Below are 17,482 nucleotides of genomic sequence, written 5' to 3'. Positions count from 1 at the left end.
TCTGGAAATATACCCTATCGGTAAATACGCATCCTTTTACATCGTTGACGTCAATAATACCGAAACGAAATAGATTTTCGTGATGATCTCGCATGTGGGTGGTTGCTTGCATTGACTATGAATATACGTCACAGTTCATTCAGCCGTCGCTATTAAAACACGAAGTATAGCCATCTCTAATTTTGTAGCCATCCACTATAAACTATATTGCGATACGAAGATTCATCCTTCCGATGTCGAGTCATTTCGTCGTTCTTTTGCACTGGCATTGAAGTCATTTTGTCATTCGACTTTCAATATGACGATATGAGAAGAAACGATGGAAGAATGGATTTCTATTCTTTGGTTCTAGAATATCATTAATACGTACAATGGATGTTAGAACGAAATGGATGTTAAAGTTCGATGGGAATAATAGGTTTTTTGTTTGTTAAACACACAAGTTTGATAAGTATTTCTAGAATTTTATAGAAAGATTTGTAAAGAATCATATAGTGAATTGAAAAAATAAAATTTGAAAATAAAGATCTATCGCTTGTTCTCTAATTGGAAGAATTTAAACATTTTCTTTTATTTACGATTTATATGACATATTATGTAGTAGCATGATTCGTCCAGGTTTTCGTATTTTAATATAAATAATTCTTAGATAGAAATTAATTAATAGATAATCTCATAATGATAATTACAGAAAATTAATTGAAATAAAATTTTTATTAAAAGAAATTTTTCTTTATGAAATTTAATATATTTCATAATAAAATTTATGCTATAAAATAATTATAATGAATGTTATAAAGAATTTAATTTATATCTACTTAATTTATAGATACCTTAGATAATTTATAGATAACAAATAGATATCTTAATTAAATAAAAAATTAAAAATAAATCGATAAATTTTTATTAAATATTTTATTAAATATAATTCATCTATTTCTAAATTAAAAAACTAGTATTTAGTATTTAATATTTCATGGTATTTAATTTATTATTAAAATTTCATATTTCTAGAAAAAAATACTACATTTTGACAATTTTTCAATACGTTATAAAAAATAAAATTCTAAATAATTTTTATCTAGTCGATGATTGATTTAATTTACGAAATATTTGCAAAATCGTAAGCTTGAAATATTTTAATTCCAATCTATAACACGAATATTCAACAGAATTCATTACATTCCAGTATTTGTCCATACAGAACTTAGGATCCGGAAATGAAATGCAATTCACAAGCAATTAAAATTACAATGATAGAAATTATAGCGACGATATCGGTCTCATACTTGTGTTAGTAACATCAATTATTGCAATATCGATGGCATAAGGATTATTTTTATTTTTGCACTTTTTTGAATTCGCAGAATGCATAACTCTCTACAAATACTAATAATGATATTAATTATTAGTTAATTAGTTATTTTAAATGCTATTGACGTGTTTATATAATCGCATGCTGAACAAAAAAAAATTAAAATTATATGAATAGAAAAAAGTTGTTTAGAATCTCTCGTTTTTTATAGAATATTTAAAAATCAAAGAGAAGATAATTTTATTACAACTTCATCAAATATTTTATAGATATATTTGTTTTATAATTATAATTTAAAATAGATATATCAATATGTAATTAATTTTTCCGTTGTTTTTTTACTTGAATATATAATCTAATTAAAATTAAATAACACTTAGAATTACGTTTAAATACGTCTAAATCTATTTAAACAAAAATGATATATCGTTATATTAAATGTGATATCAGTTTCTATTGCAATTAGTATTTTACTTCCTCCAGTAAAAGTGCGAACAGATTACCTTGATCAACAACTCATTGATCAATGCTTCAAACAATCCAGTATATTCAATATAATCAATCTAAAATTATTGATCATTCACGGGTTGAAACCGGTTTCTTTTTAATTTTCTCGTCGATTTTCCATCCATTAGATCGAACTACATCAACATTGACATTTTTACAATTAAAAAATATAAATATCCATTTATGCTTTCATTACGTTGCGACACGGTATTCGATCTTTAATTCAGCTCATCTTTCGGTGAAAATAAATTCAAAGTTTTGAAAAATCACAGCTTCTTCCAATTTCACCGTTTGGCGTAAAAACTAAACCACGGATAAAGAGAAGAAAAAAGATGGAAAGAATCCAATCCATTCCCTAACAATCATTCATCCTTTCTCATCCTCGATTCTGGAATGAAAGAATACTGACGATAAGAGAGAAAGGACATCTGTGCTGAATGAAAAAAGAAAAGATTATCAAGAGAGAGGAAGAATTATTATAAAAAAAAAAGAAGGAAAAGAAAGAAAAAGAAAAAGAAGAAAAGAAAGAGAGAAAAAGAGAAAGAGGAAAAAGAGAGAGGAAACGAAGAAATGAGGGTGAGGGGAGAAGAAAGAGACGGAGAATAGCAACTTACATAAAATCGATTCGACCCGTGAGAGAGAGACCACCAAAGAGATAGCATCGAGAGCCGCTTCTCGGGCATTCGAGAATCGAGCTGTGGCATCGTGGACGGTTGCTTCAGTGGACGCGACGACGAACAAAGTCTCGCATTGTGTTAGCTGCGAACGCGATCAGGACTGCTGGGAATAGTTAAGTGATAATAATAACAGTACGAATTTTTAGAATAATTTATACCAGACTAGATATGGGTTGAGCTGGATTCTTGGGGATGAAGAAGGGAGAGATTGCGGAGAATGTGAAAATCGATAGAAGAAATAGAAAAAGAAATAGAAGAAGAAGAAGAAGAAGAAAAGAAACAGGCAACGAGAAACAGAAGAATATCGATACGATAGTACTGAGAAAAAATATTGGGATTTTCTCGGAGATGGATAATGACGAGTAATTGGTGGACGATATAGAGGCATTAAAAAGAAGAAGGAGAGAAAGAAAGAGAGGAAAAAAAAGTCGAGAGAAAGAAAGAAGGGAAGGAAAAACTAATAAGGCAGAGAAGGATGAGAGTTAAGACGATACCAAAGAGCCATTCTCTGTGCCCTTATACACGAACGGTCGATGAGAATGTCGGTGGGGGTGGTTGCAGGAGAACTAACGGGGAGGAGAGGGTGCGCAAGGCTAGCGCGTGAGCGAAGAGGAGAGTAGTGAAGCAACAAAAGAAGAAGAAAGATACAAGGAGAAAAAGGAAGAGTATAGCAAGTAAGATGAGGTAGTGGCAGAGAAGAAGAAAAGAAAATAAGGGGAAAGAGAAGGAAAAGGTGGTGGTACCGATAGAGGAAAAGGAGAGGATCGAGTGGATGGAAGGAAAAGGAAGAAACAGTATACACGGAGGTTCGCGAGAGGCGCGAGTAGAGAGGCGAGTAAAGGGAAAGAAGGCTTCAGGAGGAACGTCGAAGAGAGTGACAGAGAAAGAACATCATGGGTGCGGGACGATAAGCGAATGAGAAGGAGCGAAGGGGAGCCAAGTGAAGCCAAGTGAAGTGGGGACGCGGTGGCATTGACCCCGTATAGTAAGTAAGGTAATGTGAATAGCTAGCACGCCTCTTTCCTTTCTTTCTCTCTTCTTTCTTTACCCTCTTCTTCTCGTGCTGTTATCTCTTCTCTTTTCATCTTTTCACCTTCGTTCTTTTCGTTCTTCCTCTTTCTTTCTTCTTTCCGTTCGTCTCCATTTCATCGTCTTTCTTTTCCATCCATGAACGTTCTCCGTTTTCTCCTGCTCTCTTCTCGCTCGCGGCCAGAAGATTCCCATCGGATATTATTCGGCCGATACAGGAGGTGACCTCAGGATGGACAACGATCTCGAAAATATCTTCTATTAGCTTGCTTCTAAAGTTATCAACACTAATCACGATGCAAATATATTATCTTGGATCGATCTTGGGTCATGATATATTCTTTTCGTATACATATTTCAACGGTATTTTAATAATATTTTCAGTTTAATGAATTTTTAGCATATAAATGAATTTGAATTGCAAATAATTGTACGAAATACTTACATTACAATTTAAGTCTTTCGATAACTTTTTTTTTTTTTTATAAAACTTTGATTTTAAATCTTCCGATTTATAGATTCAATGAAATATTCATTTAAAAGACCTGAGTTAAATTACAAATTGTTTTCAATTTATGATATGATATAATATAATCTTCACATTACTTGGATCAAATTTTAAAATTATCATTTTTCTTTTATTTATCTGGTATTTTTATTCAGTACTCATAAAAGAAAAAAGAAAATAATTTTTTTTTTATTAAAGAAATATCTCTAAATATTTATAAAGGGGAAAAGAGAGGAGAGAGAAAATAAATATTGTAGCAACGATATTCAATAAACGTAATATATTTATTCTATTGCAAATCAGACAATGAAGAAAAAAGATACAATAAATCTTGTTTGCAGTGAAATCTAGAAATGTGAAAATCACGTAAAATCATTAATAAAATAAACTCTGCTGCTTCAATTTGATTTTCCTCGTTTTGTAAAACTTAGATGAATAAAAGAAAAAAAGACGTCCCTTCGAAATATTCAATTATTTTTCGTGAGCAATTAAAATATTATTTCTATAACGTTTCAATCATTTTATGAAAAACAAAATTTTTTGTGGAAAAATAGAAATAAGATGTGTAACACAGAAACGAATAATGGAAAGGAGATCTCTTTCAATTAGGAAAAGGATTCCCATGGGATATTGTTCTGTAGATGTAGGCAGTCGACCTTTAAGCTATTCAATGACCTCGCCGGCTCCTGACGTTCTATCCTGAACGTTTTCTGTCTTCTATTTTCTCTTGCTATGTAAATGATAGGAGGAATGAGAAACCTGATTTTTTAAATATTTGTTAGGTGATGATATTGAGTTCCATATTGATTCAATTAATTTTTCTTTGATTGTTTAGAAAGAATAATAATAATAATATGGTAATATATTAGTTTTTTCCTTAAACTTTAATCTTTTCTCTTTGATTTGTATAATAATGTAATAAGGTCTTATATTATTATATTCTTAGATTTTATATTTTACAGTTTAATACACAAAAGGAATCATTTGATTTTTTTTTCAGGAATTTTGATAGCTCATTTTATAAATCTTTATTTTGCTTTTGTTTTTTGATTTCTTCTCTTTTTATACATAGTATATGATATAATTATAATATATGACGTAACAAAACATTAAAATCCATATTTATTCGATCAATTATTCTTTGATTTTTAAAAATTGTAAAATTTAATATATATAGAAAAAAACGTTAATTTATGTTTAAATTTTAATAATTGATATTCTCACTTAATTGATATATAATATAATTGATGAAATAAATATAAGATTCTTAACACAAATGCAATACAACTTGAAAATCTTATTAAAAAATGATTCTTTAAAGTGTCTAAGAGTTATAAATGTGACAAAAAAGTAAACTTAATCTTATTTTATGACAATATTGATAAATTTGATGAATAAATTTGATGAATAAGTAAAATTTATTATAGTCAAAAAAACTCTTATTATATTTTGATAAATTGTTTATATATATATGCATTTTTTTTTTTGGAATTACTCTCGTAGCAAAGATACAAAATTCTTATGATTAATTTTTATTTTATTTTGACATTTTTTTAAAATTTAATTTTATTAATTTCTAATTGTTTCTCTTTTTTTCTTTTTTCTAGTTCAGAATATAATATATCCTGTACTTGGATAAATAAGTAGTGCGGTAGATTCGATATTCTTATGTTCAAGTACTTCTCTATTATGTTGCTCCAGTTTCTAGTCTAAAACTACTCTATCAAAATGTTCCACGGTCTGCATTATGAAAATTCCTGCATTATACCATGAGGATACACGCTTTTCGAGAATCACATATTTCGCGACGTTAGTATGGGTTGGCTACTCAGTTAATGTCATTATATTATGATACTAGATCTCGTGAAGATTCTCAATTATATTCGTTGAGATTGTCGTATTATAAAATTGCATAGAAATATTAGAGCAAAATTTATTGTGCTTCTTATTTTTTTTTTGTTTTGTTTTTAAAATAATTGATAATATAGGATCAATATTTTCAAGATTGAATCATATATTTTTTAAAATTTATTTGTAATTTTTAGAAAACGCTTAAAGAAAATGTTTAATTTTATTAATATAATTGTATAATTTTGAATTACATTTACATTTACATTTTTTTTAATTATATTTTGCAAACACACTATATTAAACAAATATTTTTTATTAATTTAAAATATTTTCATAGATTATTATAACTTAATTTTTCTTAGATTATAATATTACGCGAAAATTTCTTGCTTATTGTATGTATATATATATATATATATATTTGAATTTTAATTTAATTATCATATATTCATTGTTATCTCAATTCAGAATTAGAACATGCAAGATTATAATGTATAACAATAAACTAATTAAGAAAAAATTATATACTTAAAAATTTTAGAATAAAATAATTTATATTAAAAATACATTATAATCGGACTTTCAACAAATAAAATAAATTCATTATTTTAATTATTTCCTAGATATTGTTTGTCAACATTTATTAAAAGATAAAAAAATTTTTGCAACAATTTTATAATTAAAATAAAAATATTTTATTTCTCTTCTTGAAATCAGCCTTAGACAAACTTTTTAAAAGACAAAAGATTCTTTTTAAATTTATTGTATTATACAATTATACTTATATATTCGTGATAAAGCATTTTCATTCAACGGCTCGATTCCAAAAATACCTAAGATCATGTCTTATCTGTTTCAGTGCTCGTTATCGAATTTGATAGCACGCCATCAAGGAAGCGGAATTGCGTTGAAAAGTACGGTCATCGAGGACGAAAAGTATAACGCGTCATTATGATCTACACGCATATATACACGCGAGTACATACGACGCAAATTTGTTTTACGAATGAATGATGCATGCGTTCACATGAGCATCAGCAAGAATTTCGATGCGTAGAACTGTGAAGAACGAGTTACTTGAACATACATCGCGAGTTAGCGAATACTGTCTGCGTAGGTGGGGATGCTATGACCACCAGAAAATATCTTCGATATCCTATTTAACATAATAAAAATTGGAATGATCTTCAAATTCTATAAAAATAGAGAATTCTTCGATGCTTTTCTATTTTATTGTCTTTTTATATTTTCTTATTTTGTGTTAATAGATGAAGTTAGATATTTTTTACACAATTAAATATTAGAAAAAACCTGATGTAAAACCTGATGTATATAAGAAAAAAAATACTATCAATTTTTAAATATATCACGAAGCATGAGAAACAAAATTGTAGAAAAATTACCTTTTTTCCGATTTTGATAATTTTTAAATATGTTAAATATGTTACAGAAAATATACGAGATTCTGAACAATATTTTTCTATATATGTGTAATGTTTTATATAATTAATCTTAGTTTTCAAAATATTTGTTAAAAATTGCTACTATAACATTTTATCTATATATAAATTCGTATCTTTCGTCGAAAATTATTCATGAATTTGAATGACGATGAATTTGAAATATCTTAAATCCATCGCATATCGAGTTTGAGCATATCGCAGAAATCATCTTTTGGATCTATAAAATATAAAAATGAAATATAAAAGAATTCTTGAGTGATTGATGAATGAGATAAGGAGGAGAAGGAGCTTTGACTATAAAATTTTAGCTTCGAGTTTTTTATTAATTTTCAAGATATTAAGAAAAAACTTTTGATAGAATCTATTGAATTCTATACGTGCACGTCCTTGACAATGTATGCGTCATCATAATGCGATTGCTTATCTATTGTTTCTATAAACATACGCACTGAACGGCATTTAAAATATATAACGGGTAGATCGGTCAAAAACCTATTTCTTTATGGATTCTAATTACAATAATAGATATCAGAAGCAATATTATTATTCATTATAAGTTCGATTATTCTAATTTTCGTTGCCAAGAGTTGTTTTATTTTTCTATTCCGCGAATTTCGAGGAAACTCAATATCGAATTTGAGAAATTTTAAGTCTCGTCGTAATCCGTAAGCAAATAAGTTTTTGATCGATCTATTTGTTATATATTTTGAATACCATTTGCTATAATATATTTAGAAACAATAGATAAGCGGTCACATGAATTTATAGAAACGCTAACGAATAGATAAGCTAACGCACACTTATCAAGAGCATGTATGTACAGATAAAATTCAATGCATTATATCAAAAGATTTTTATTAATATCTCGGAAACTTGTAAAGATTCAAGATAAAATTGTATATTCTTCTTCATCTTTTTTCATTTCTCAAAATTTCAATATATTTAATATGTACATTTTGTATATACAGTCTATATATTTATGTATATATATATATACTTATATATATATACATATATATACAGTCTATATATTTATGTATATACATGTATATTTTGTATATTTTTACTTTATCCAGATGAATATTATATGTAGAAATTAACTCATTATACATTTTGGATGCAATCGTTGTGATATATTTATATAAACAATGGATAAATGTCAAACATGTTGTATTCTATCGCATAAATTTTATATAATAATCAAAATCTTTTTATATAATAAAATTTAATATAATAAAAATGAACAATCTTGAAAATTTCGAACATATTTTATGAAACAATGAGGAGAATTTTTTGATATTTTTTTAAGAATAAAGTTTTAAAAGATTGCAGTCAACTAACATGAAATTTGATTTATAACAGAGAGAGAGAGAGAGAGAGAAAGAGAGAGAGAGAGAGAGAGAGTGAGATAAGTTTTAAATTATTATTTTTCGAAATATTAATAACGAGTTTTCAGCATCATATCCTGAATATTATGTATCACTAATACAACTATCTTTGCTGGGTAGTTATCGTTATCATCGACAATCGATTAGCTAATGATATAATAATATCGAATTAAAATAGAAAGTTTCTGCGGATCTAATCATCAAATGTATTCCTGAATTACAAGAAATTCTTAAAAACAATAAAGATTTATATTTTTAGTCAGTCTTATAGCTGTTAATTTATTATTATAATGTTTCTCTAAATTGCTAAAATTTTATATGGAGCATCCTATAATAATATAAAAACGGATATCGTCATTATCATAAATTATCATTATTATTATATATGCTATTCGATATAATTTCTATATAAGACAGATAATTTCTATATAAGAATAGGCAGCATTCAATGTATATTACGTACAATGTTTGTATATTTGTACAGAGTATTCAGTACATGGTATCTTTATTAATATCTTGAAAATAATTGATTTGAATAAAAATTTTATATTTAAAATCCATTTCCTTTTCCTATCGGTTCTTCAAATTTCAATTGAATACCCATCGGAATCTTTTAGAATTACATTTTTGATATTTGCATATATATTATTGTTTGCAAATGTAATTACAGAATTTTTGAAATAATATGTTTTTGGCCACTAGGAATTGAAACGATTTTGAAATTATTTAATTTTATGTAAAAATTATTATATATAAAATTTAGAATTATATCTATTAATATGAATTGAATCAGAATTGCATTGTTTTTTAATGACGTTTTTTTTAAAATAGAAGAACATGTATGAAGAAAGTTTTTTTTTTAATTTTTGAATCTAATCTTTGAAATAAATTTTTAACTTCATGTGAATAAAAGATATTTGAATTACTTATTTTTTATTTCTAATTGATCAATAAAGATAGAATATGTTTTGTAGAACATATTATATTATATTATCGCAATCAATAATCATCAAGATAATAGTTTATTATAGTTTATTAATTTTGATTACATATCTTTCTAAAATAATCTATTTCAAAAGAATGTATGATTTATTTTTTTAAATTTTTATAGAAGAGGTAAAACAGCAAAGGATTGTTAAAAATTACTAAATTAAATATTTTATTACATTAATATTTTATAAAAAAAAAATAAAATCTAAAGAAACATTTATAAATTAGACATCTGAGTTTCGAAGGAAACTATTTTTTTGATTATTAAAATGTTTAACGAAAAAAATTAGAAATTATTCTGTAAATGTCTTAAAAAAATTTAAAAATATATCAAAAGTTTTTATTTTACATCTTATGTATATCTTATAAATTGCAATATATATATGTGTGTGTGTGTGTGTGTGTGTGTGTATGATAAATTAAAACGATTGTATCAATGTATGAAAGAATACATCAAGATTATTAAAAACCAAGTTTGAACATCTATTTATGTTCCATTTCCAGTTGCACGATTTTGTCTTCTTTCTAGTTTAATACCTCATTTCTCAGAGCGACATCGGTTCTCACACGGAACAAATATGTTTAGCACGGCCCTGATGTGCTCCGCTTCGTTCGAAGTCTTCAATTGTATTCCAGCGCGCGTATGCGAGTGGATCGCGATGCGTTCAAACTTTTTTCACGCGTCACTGTGTTGTCGACTTTCACTTTGTTTCCTGCTGCTATAGGCGCACCTAATATTCGATTGTTTCGCATATTTCTTCACGACCTCAATGGTATTGCTATCATCGTATCGTCGTCGTCGTTGAATAATTTTCGACTAAATTGAAATGCGTGAATTAATTGACTCTTTATCGCCTAACGAGCATTATGTAAGGGTTGCTTGTTCGTTGCGCAATATGCGCACGTGTGCATGTGGTATGCGTGTTAAGATAATTTGAAAATCGTTTCAATAGTCTCGCATAGTAAATGTTTTCGCTTCATTCAGAAAAGTAGATTGGAATTTGTTTATTTGATTCGATTTATTGGATTTATTGGATATTTTATGGATTTTTACTTCCTATTTTGCTTTATTATGAGTAGATTTAAATAATATTTTATCAATATAACGAAAAAAGCGAAATCTGAATAGAAATTTGAAACTATAGTTTTGAAAAAGAAAATTTTTATTATTTATTGATAAAATATTATGTGTCAAATATTTATATTTTAATAACTTTAAATTTTATTTAATTAGTTTTAATTAATAAAGAAAAGTTAATTATAAAGGGAAAATTTATAACATTTATAATTTTTTTTATGTGCATTCTTCATGTATTTCGCATATAATTTTATTATTTATTAACAATGTAATATCATAAAAAATACTTTTTTTTTTAAAGTCTTTCAAGAAAATAAATATTTAATTATAATCATACCATTTAAATGAAAAATTACATAAAGATCAATTATATTTGTTACACGTTTCTAAATTTTAGTACATTAAAATAAAATTGTTGCTAAATTTTTCAGAAATCAAATTATATATAAAATTAATCTATTTGAATTCTATATTAATTATATTTTTTATCATTATATATATTTTTATTATGTATATATTTATTATGTGTATACGTATATTATATCTATATCATAAACATCGTCATATTTTTCAAAAATTATTTATATATGTTATTATGCTCGCAAACATTTGTTTGTCCGAAATACTGAAAAAAGTAACGAATGCGATGAATTGATAAGATTAATTTATGAATAAAAGATGAGCGATAGTGAAAAATTCACATCATTTGCAATGAATGTCTTAAACCTATATAATATATGATTGTTTTAAATCAAATGATATAATGAAAAATATATTAATTTCTTTAACAATATTCGCGAAAGAATATGTTTATTTTGATTACAAAAATCATTTTAATCAATTCAATCCAATCAATATTTAACATATTAAACATTTTTATATATCTTTATAATTATTATTTTATAATATTAGTTGTATAGTATCTCATATAAATATACTTATACAGTAATTTTATATAAATATTGTTTTTCGAAGAAATATGTTCCTTTTATTTTAAAATTACACAATATATAATCATATTGTAACAAATAATATAATTTTCTTTTTAATATTTTGATAATTATCATAAAAGAATCTTTTGGATTTAAATTGATATTCTTACAAAATTCTGCTTGAATCACTTTATTCAATCTGTTAATTATTTCAATCATTGATTTTATATAGTTTCAGTTATATCACATCTATATATCGATTTTCGACCGAAAATAAGAAGAAAATTAGAATAAATATTTTTCTGTTTATTTAAAATTTAATTTTGAAAGTTTATTTATAAATTTTATCAAAAAAAAGATACTATATGATTTTATTAAAAGTAAACAAAAATATTTCTAAAATTTTTTTATTTGATTTTTAATTATAATAATTAATAATTTTCAAGGTGGCACGATAAGCGGTTATAAGAGATAATAGCATGACGTTAAACTGGCTAATAAATAGCTCACAATCAATATCCATTCAATTCGTAGAACAAACAAATTACGTCGTGGTACGTCATGCTCTTATACAATGTGACCTAAGAATGTTACAGCCAATTATATTTAATATTACGAAAAACACTAAACTATAAAGATAAAAATGCAGTTTCAAAAAAATAATATTAATTTTTAGATTATTGATTTTTAGCATTATAAGTAGTGGCTATTATTTTATTTTGTAAAATAATTTTACGAACAAAAAACTTATGTGAATTTATTTACAAAGAGAAAAGCCATCCGTATCAGATATTCTATTTTAAAATTGACAAAAATAATATTTTTAAATTCTTACGAAATGTAATAATCATAAATGATTATATAACAATATCATTATATATTTGTCATCATTATATAAAATCGTAAACTCAATAAGAAAACATGTAATTATAATTGTATTAAATATCTAGCTTTAACATTTATTTTCATATGTATTGAATTAATATGTATTAAATTTACAAAAGTACACATACACATTTACAATAAAGAAAAATCACGAGTATTATATTATTATATTATTTCTTTAATTATTATAAAATTATACTTCTATTATTTATTTATTTAATTGATAATAATATCAATAAATGATGCAAAAATTTAAATTTAAAACAAAACTAATATAATGCAAAATTAAGATTACCAATCAAAATTATAAATACTATTATAATCCAAAATGTTCAATTATATTCAATTAATATAAACGCAAATATCGATAAAGAAATTATTAGAAAATTAGAATATTATTTCACATGTGTATATATTCACATTGAATGAAATCTTACATCTTATAAATGATACCTTCGATATCGGGAACGGAAAAGACAATTGGCCATCGCGTTTCCAAGTAAACTAGCAAACGAAAGGCAGGCGTTCTCCGGCGCGGCGCGTCTCTCGAACATTATTTTTTTCCTCGTGGTAGCATTGACTGTCGCAACGCGGCGCGATTGCCATTTCTGGTTTGTTGCGATACGCGGATGTATTACTCATAGGCGCTGCATACCACACTGAAAATTGAGACATCTGGCAAGGACGGCTAGCCTCTATACTCGAGTTAGAAATTTTAAAGAATTGATACAGGGCTATGAATAAGAACTTGCGAGCGAATACGCACGCGCGTATTACTGTAACTTAGAAACGATCGTTTAAGTAACCTTGACGATCGACAATGTGTTTGACCTCTTCGTCGTGGATAATCCTGCTTCTCAACACCTCGTTAATGTTTGGTGTATGCTTAAAATCATTGATTTTTTCTCCATTTCTTCCTGTTTTCTTCAATTTTTTTTTACTCTATTTTACTTTCTTCTCTTTTTTTCGTCTCTTTTTTTTGTTCTTTCTGCATTGATAAAAAAGAGTAAAAAAAAGAATTGATAGATAATTGATTATCTATTTACGATTATTTTGTAAGTTCCAATTGTTTGATCCATCTCTGAGATATATAATATTTTTATTTCTTATTTAATTCTCTTATGTAATTTTGGTCACGAAAAAGGATTCGATCGTTTAGTCATTCGTGTATAGTTACAAAAATGATTTGCAATTTTTGAATAAATATATTATTTAGAATTTATATAATTACTAATTTTTTATAATATGAATGATATTTTTCATTACACTGAATATTAATTATTTATGATAAATAATTTTTTTTAATCACATATTAAGAAATTATATTTGTGAATAAATGAAATGCTGTTTTATATTTATATCATAATAATAATTATACTATAATAAATTTATTAATTCAAATTCAATTTATAAAGGAAGATATTGCATGCAGACAAAGAAGAAAAAATATAAATGTCAAGGATAAATAAAAAAAAAATCTTAATTAGATTCATTTCAATACAGTAGAAGTAATTCTACTATATTGTAAAATGAAAAAAAAATATAAAAAAATCAGATATAAAAAATCAGATAAGCATCTATAAAAATCAATAAAAAGAAAAGATGAAGGAATATCTACAACCTGTCTAGAATCATATATATTTTATATTCGCCACCAATTTATTCTTCGTCTATTACTTTTACTACCATAAAGTCATCATAAAACAGCTCTCCCATAGAGTCAATTAAAATTTACTTCAACACTCTAACATATACCAACTATATTCTAACATTCTGACTTTGGCTAGACTTAACATTCTAGGCTTGATATTTTTAACATTGACTAGGCTAGTTTTAATATTTTTAAACATAATTTTGATTTAAAAAAAATCTTAAGAAATTTGGAAAAATTTATAAAAGGGATTTATAAAAGAATACTTTTAAAAGATTTAATATATAACAATGTATTTTTTCTTTAAAAATTTGTATCCTTTATTAACTTCAATAGCTATTAACTGTAATATATATTAAATTATCTAATACAAATTAATCTTTATACTTAAAATATTATGTTATAAATGTGTTGTTATGAATATTATACAATATTATATAATATTTCAAATATAAATATTTATAAATATACAGATATAAAATATTTAAAAATATATTTCCTTTTTTTAATTTTTACAATTCTTTTTAAAAATTTTTTTTAATTTTAATCAAATTTTAATGTTAAATCTAATCTAATTAGAAAAATTTTAAAATAAAATTTATTGACATTTTATATTAACGAAAGATTATCTTTTTATATACCTATCATATTAAAATTATATTAAAATTATATGATAAAATTTTAAATAATTATACCTATATAAAAAGAATTTAAATAAACATAATATTAAGATTTCATAAACATAATTAATAATATGTAAAAATAGAAATTTAAAAATTTGATTTTCAATCACATTGATATGATCTAAAACTGTTCGTACAGAAAAAAAATTAGATTTACAATAAAATAGATAATCTAAAAGAATATCAATTACCAAGATTACTTAAACAGCAATTACTTAAACATAACCAAAAGTATATAAAAATTTGAATGAAGATAAAAGTTCAATTTTCGATCATCTTACTGTGTAAGACCGTTGTCTGTAGAAAAAATAATCGAACTTCGATGGTGTCACGTGACACCGGGAATCTCCCCTTTTATTCCGTACAGGCCGCGTGTATCCCGGCTTCTTGAGGTCGAGGAATTTAATAACGGACGAGGTCGAAGTCATTCGCGCGCACACTCTCGAAAACGAGAGCCCTGAACACACGCCGTTGCTGGTGACCAGAAGAGAAGGTTGCGCTCATTCATAGGAATTTTACAGGTTGTCAGGCAGGTTTGACCGGCCTTTGTCATGGAAGTAACTCCATGGAGAGCGAGCACAGGGCCACATATACGTATGTTTGTTCGTTTAGGACGACAACGAATCACGGATGAATTTAGATGCGAGCATGTCGTGTCTTATACCTGCACGACCGCGTGAGGACGCAATCCTCGATCACGAGCATTAAATTATTCTTCGAGATCAAGATACGAGTGGGAAAAGTTAGATTAAATATCGATGAAAAAGTATTGGATGAAATATTAGAAATAAAACAATAAAACAGAAATTAAATTATAATTAAAAAAGAAAAATTTTAATTTTTTATATAATTCATTAGTAACTTTATATACGTTTTTAATAATTAACTTTTTAAATTGATTATTATTATTGAAGTAAATTTATCTTGCTTTAATCTCAGAAATAGAATTTTTGTGCATAGAATTTGTATAAATATATATAATATATTTTGATATTTATATTTTAGCTAGACAATTATTACAAATTATAAATTTTATATACATTATGAACTTTAATATATTCGTTATTGATTTATTGCAATAAAATGTTCAATATTTTTTAAACATTATTTTTGAATATTTTTTATTGAATAATAAAAGTAATAGTAATAAAAACTCTAAGGCTATAATAGATAAAGACTAAAATTAAACAAAAATGTAATTGAGAATTAGATACACAATAAACAATAATTTCTTTAAAAAAATTTTAATTTAATTAAATTTTAATAATAAACAATAACAATAATTAACAATTATTTCGTTTTAACTGATGAAAATATTAAATATAACAAAACTTTTCCATTTAATTTTGAAGTTGTTCCAAAATATTCGATACATGTTGATAGAATTATTGTCTATAGACAGAAAAATTGGTATTGTCGTGTGCATGTTGGTTTGGAAATCGAGTCTCAAACATGTTCGACAGATTTTTGCTGTGAAAGTGGCACGCGGCGGCGGAATCACTAAACAGGTATTTAGCGCGCAGCAGCAAAGCAATCAGGATGAATTCGGTCGTGAATGTGTTTCAACTTTCAAAATGCACCCGCCATTGGTGTGCTGCGTCGCGCCTCTTGTTTGGAAAAATAAGTACCGAATAGGTCCATATCCAAGCGATCGTATGCGCATGTTGGACAAACTGACACACGAACGCAATTTCTTGAGTGCTTCAAATAACGCTCGAATAAATCGAACTAGTGGAAGCATAATTAATATTTGAATAAATAGTTTTCTGATTATTATTTCATTCATTATTATAGATTTAAATATAGATAATTTAATTGACATAATTTTGTTAATTTAATTAGATTTCTTAAACCAAAATAAATTTGTATAAATGTTGCGAATTAAATGTAAAGAAATAAAAACGAAAAGGGTATGATTAGAGATTATAGAAAATGATATGATTGAAAAGTAATTTTGTATATTTTAATTTATTAATTAATTTTTGATTAAATATTTTTTTTTCTATATCAAATATAAATATCAAGTTTCGTATAAAAGAATTAATCCAAACATATGAGAAACAAAAAAATATATGTTTTTATTTTATTTTTATTAATAATAAATATAGTATAATATTCGTTCAAATAATAGGTTTTAAAAAATTTTGATTCAAAATTACTTATTCAAATTGTTATATTTTGTATTCATATATAACGATCCATATTATTCGTTTAACTTGTTTATATTTTTTCAATTTTAATCTTTTTTTTTTGTTTCGTTTTTCGATGAAATTTTATACAACTTATTTATTGCAATTGGTCATTTGTCCGATATGTTAAAAATAAGTAATTAAAATAAGTAATAAAAGTACATATAAGTGCTTAATATGCTTAATGATAACGCTAATATTATTATAATCATATAATAAAAAAGTTAACATAATGAAAAAATTTCATAATTAGTAAATAAGAAACATAAATTATGGAAAATTAATTTTAAAAATTGATAGCAAAGATAAAAGATGTAAAAATAATAAAAAGCAAAT

At 25.4% G+C, this 17,482-nt stretch overlaps 3 long non-coding RNA genes across 3 annotated transcripts; 1 reads left to right on the top strand and 2 right to left on the bottom strand.

Moving 5' to 3' along the window:
* Positions 1 to 1,572: 1,572 nt before the first annotated feature.
* On the bottom strand, positions 1,573 to 2,573 carry LOC133665935 (uncharacterized). The gene is made up of 2 exons (XR_009829406.1): positions 2,437 to 2,573; positions 1,573 to 2,210 (listed from the first exon to the last, which is right to left on the bottom strand). It is a non-coding gene; the product is annotated as an uncharacterized LOC133665935 (long non-coding RNA).
* LOC133665933 (uncharacterized) lies at positions 2,498 to 9,298 on the top strand. The gene is made up of 2 exons (XR_009829404.1): positions 2,498 to 3,493; positions 6,747 to 9,298. It is a non-coding gene; the product is annotated as an uncharacterized LOC133665933 (long non-coding RNA).
* LOC133665934 (uncharacterized) lies at positions 5,050 to 13,671 on the bottom strand. The gene is made up of 2 exons (XR_009829405.1): positions 13,061 to 13,671; positions 5,050 to 7,043 (listed from the first exon to the last, which is right to left on the bottom strand). It is a non-coding gene; the product is annotated as an uncharacterized LOC133665934 (long non-coding RNA).
* Positions 13,672 to 17,482: the final 3,811 nt, after the last annotated feature.

This window comes from Apis cerana, linkage group LG4, assembly GCF_029169275.1.
Source record: "Apis cerana isolate GH-2021 linkage group LG4, AcerK_1.0, whole genome shotgun sequence".
Taxonomy (NCBI): Eukaryota; Metazoa; Arthropoda; class Insecta; order Hymenoptera; family Apidae; genus Apis; species Apis cerana.
This window is presented reverse-complemented; position numbering and strand designations above follow the sequence as displayed.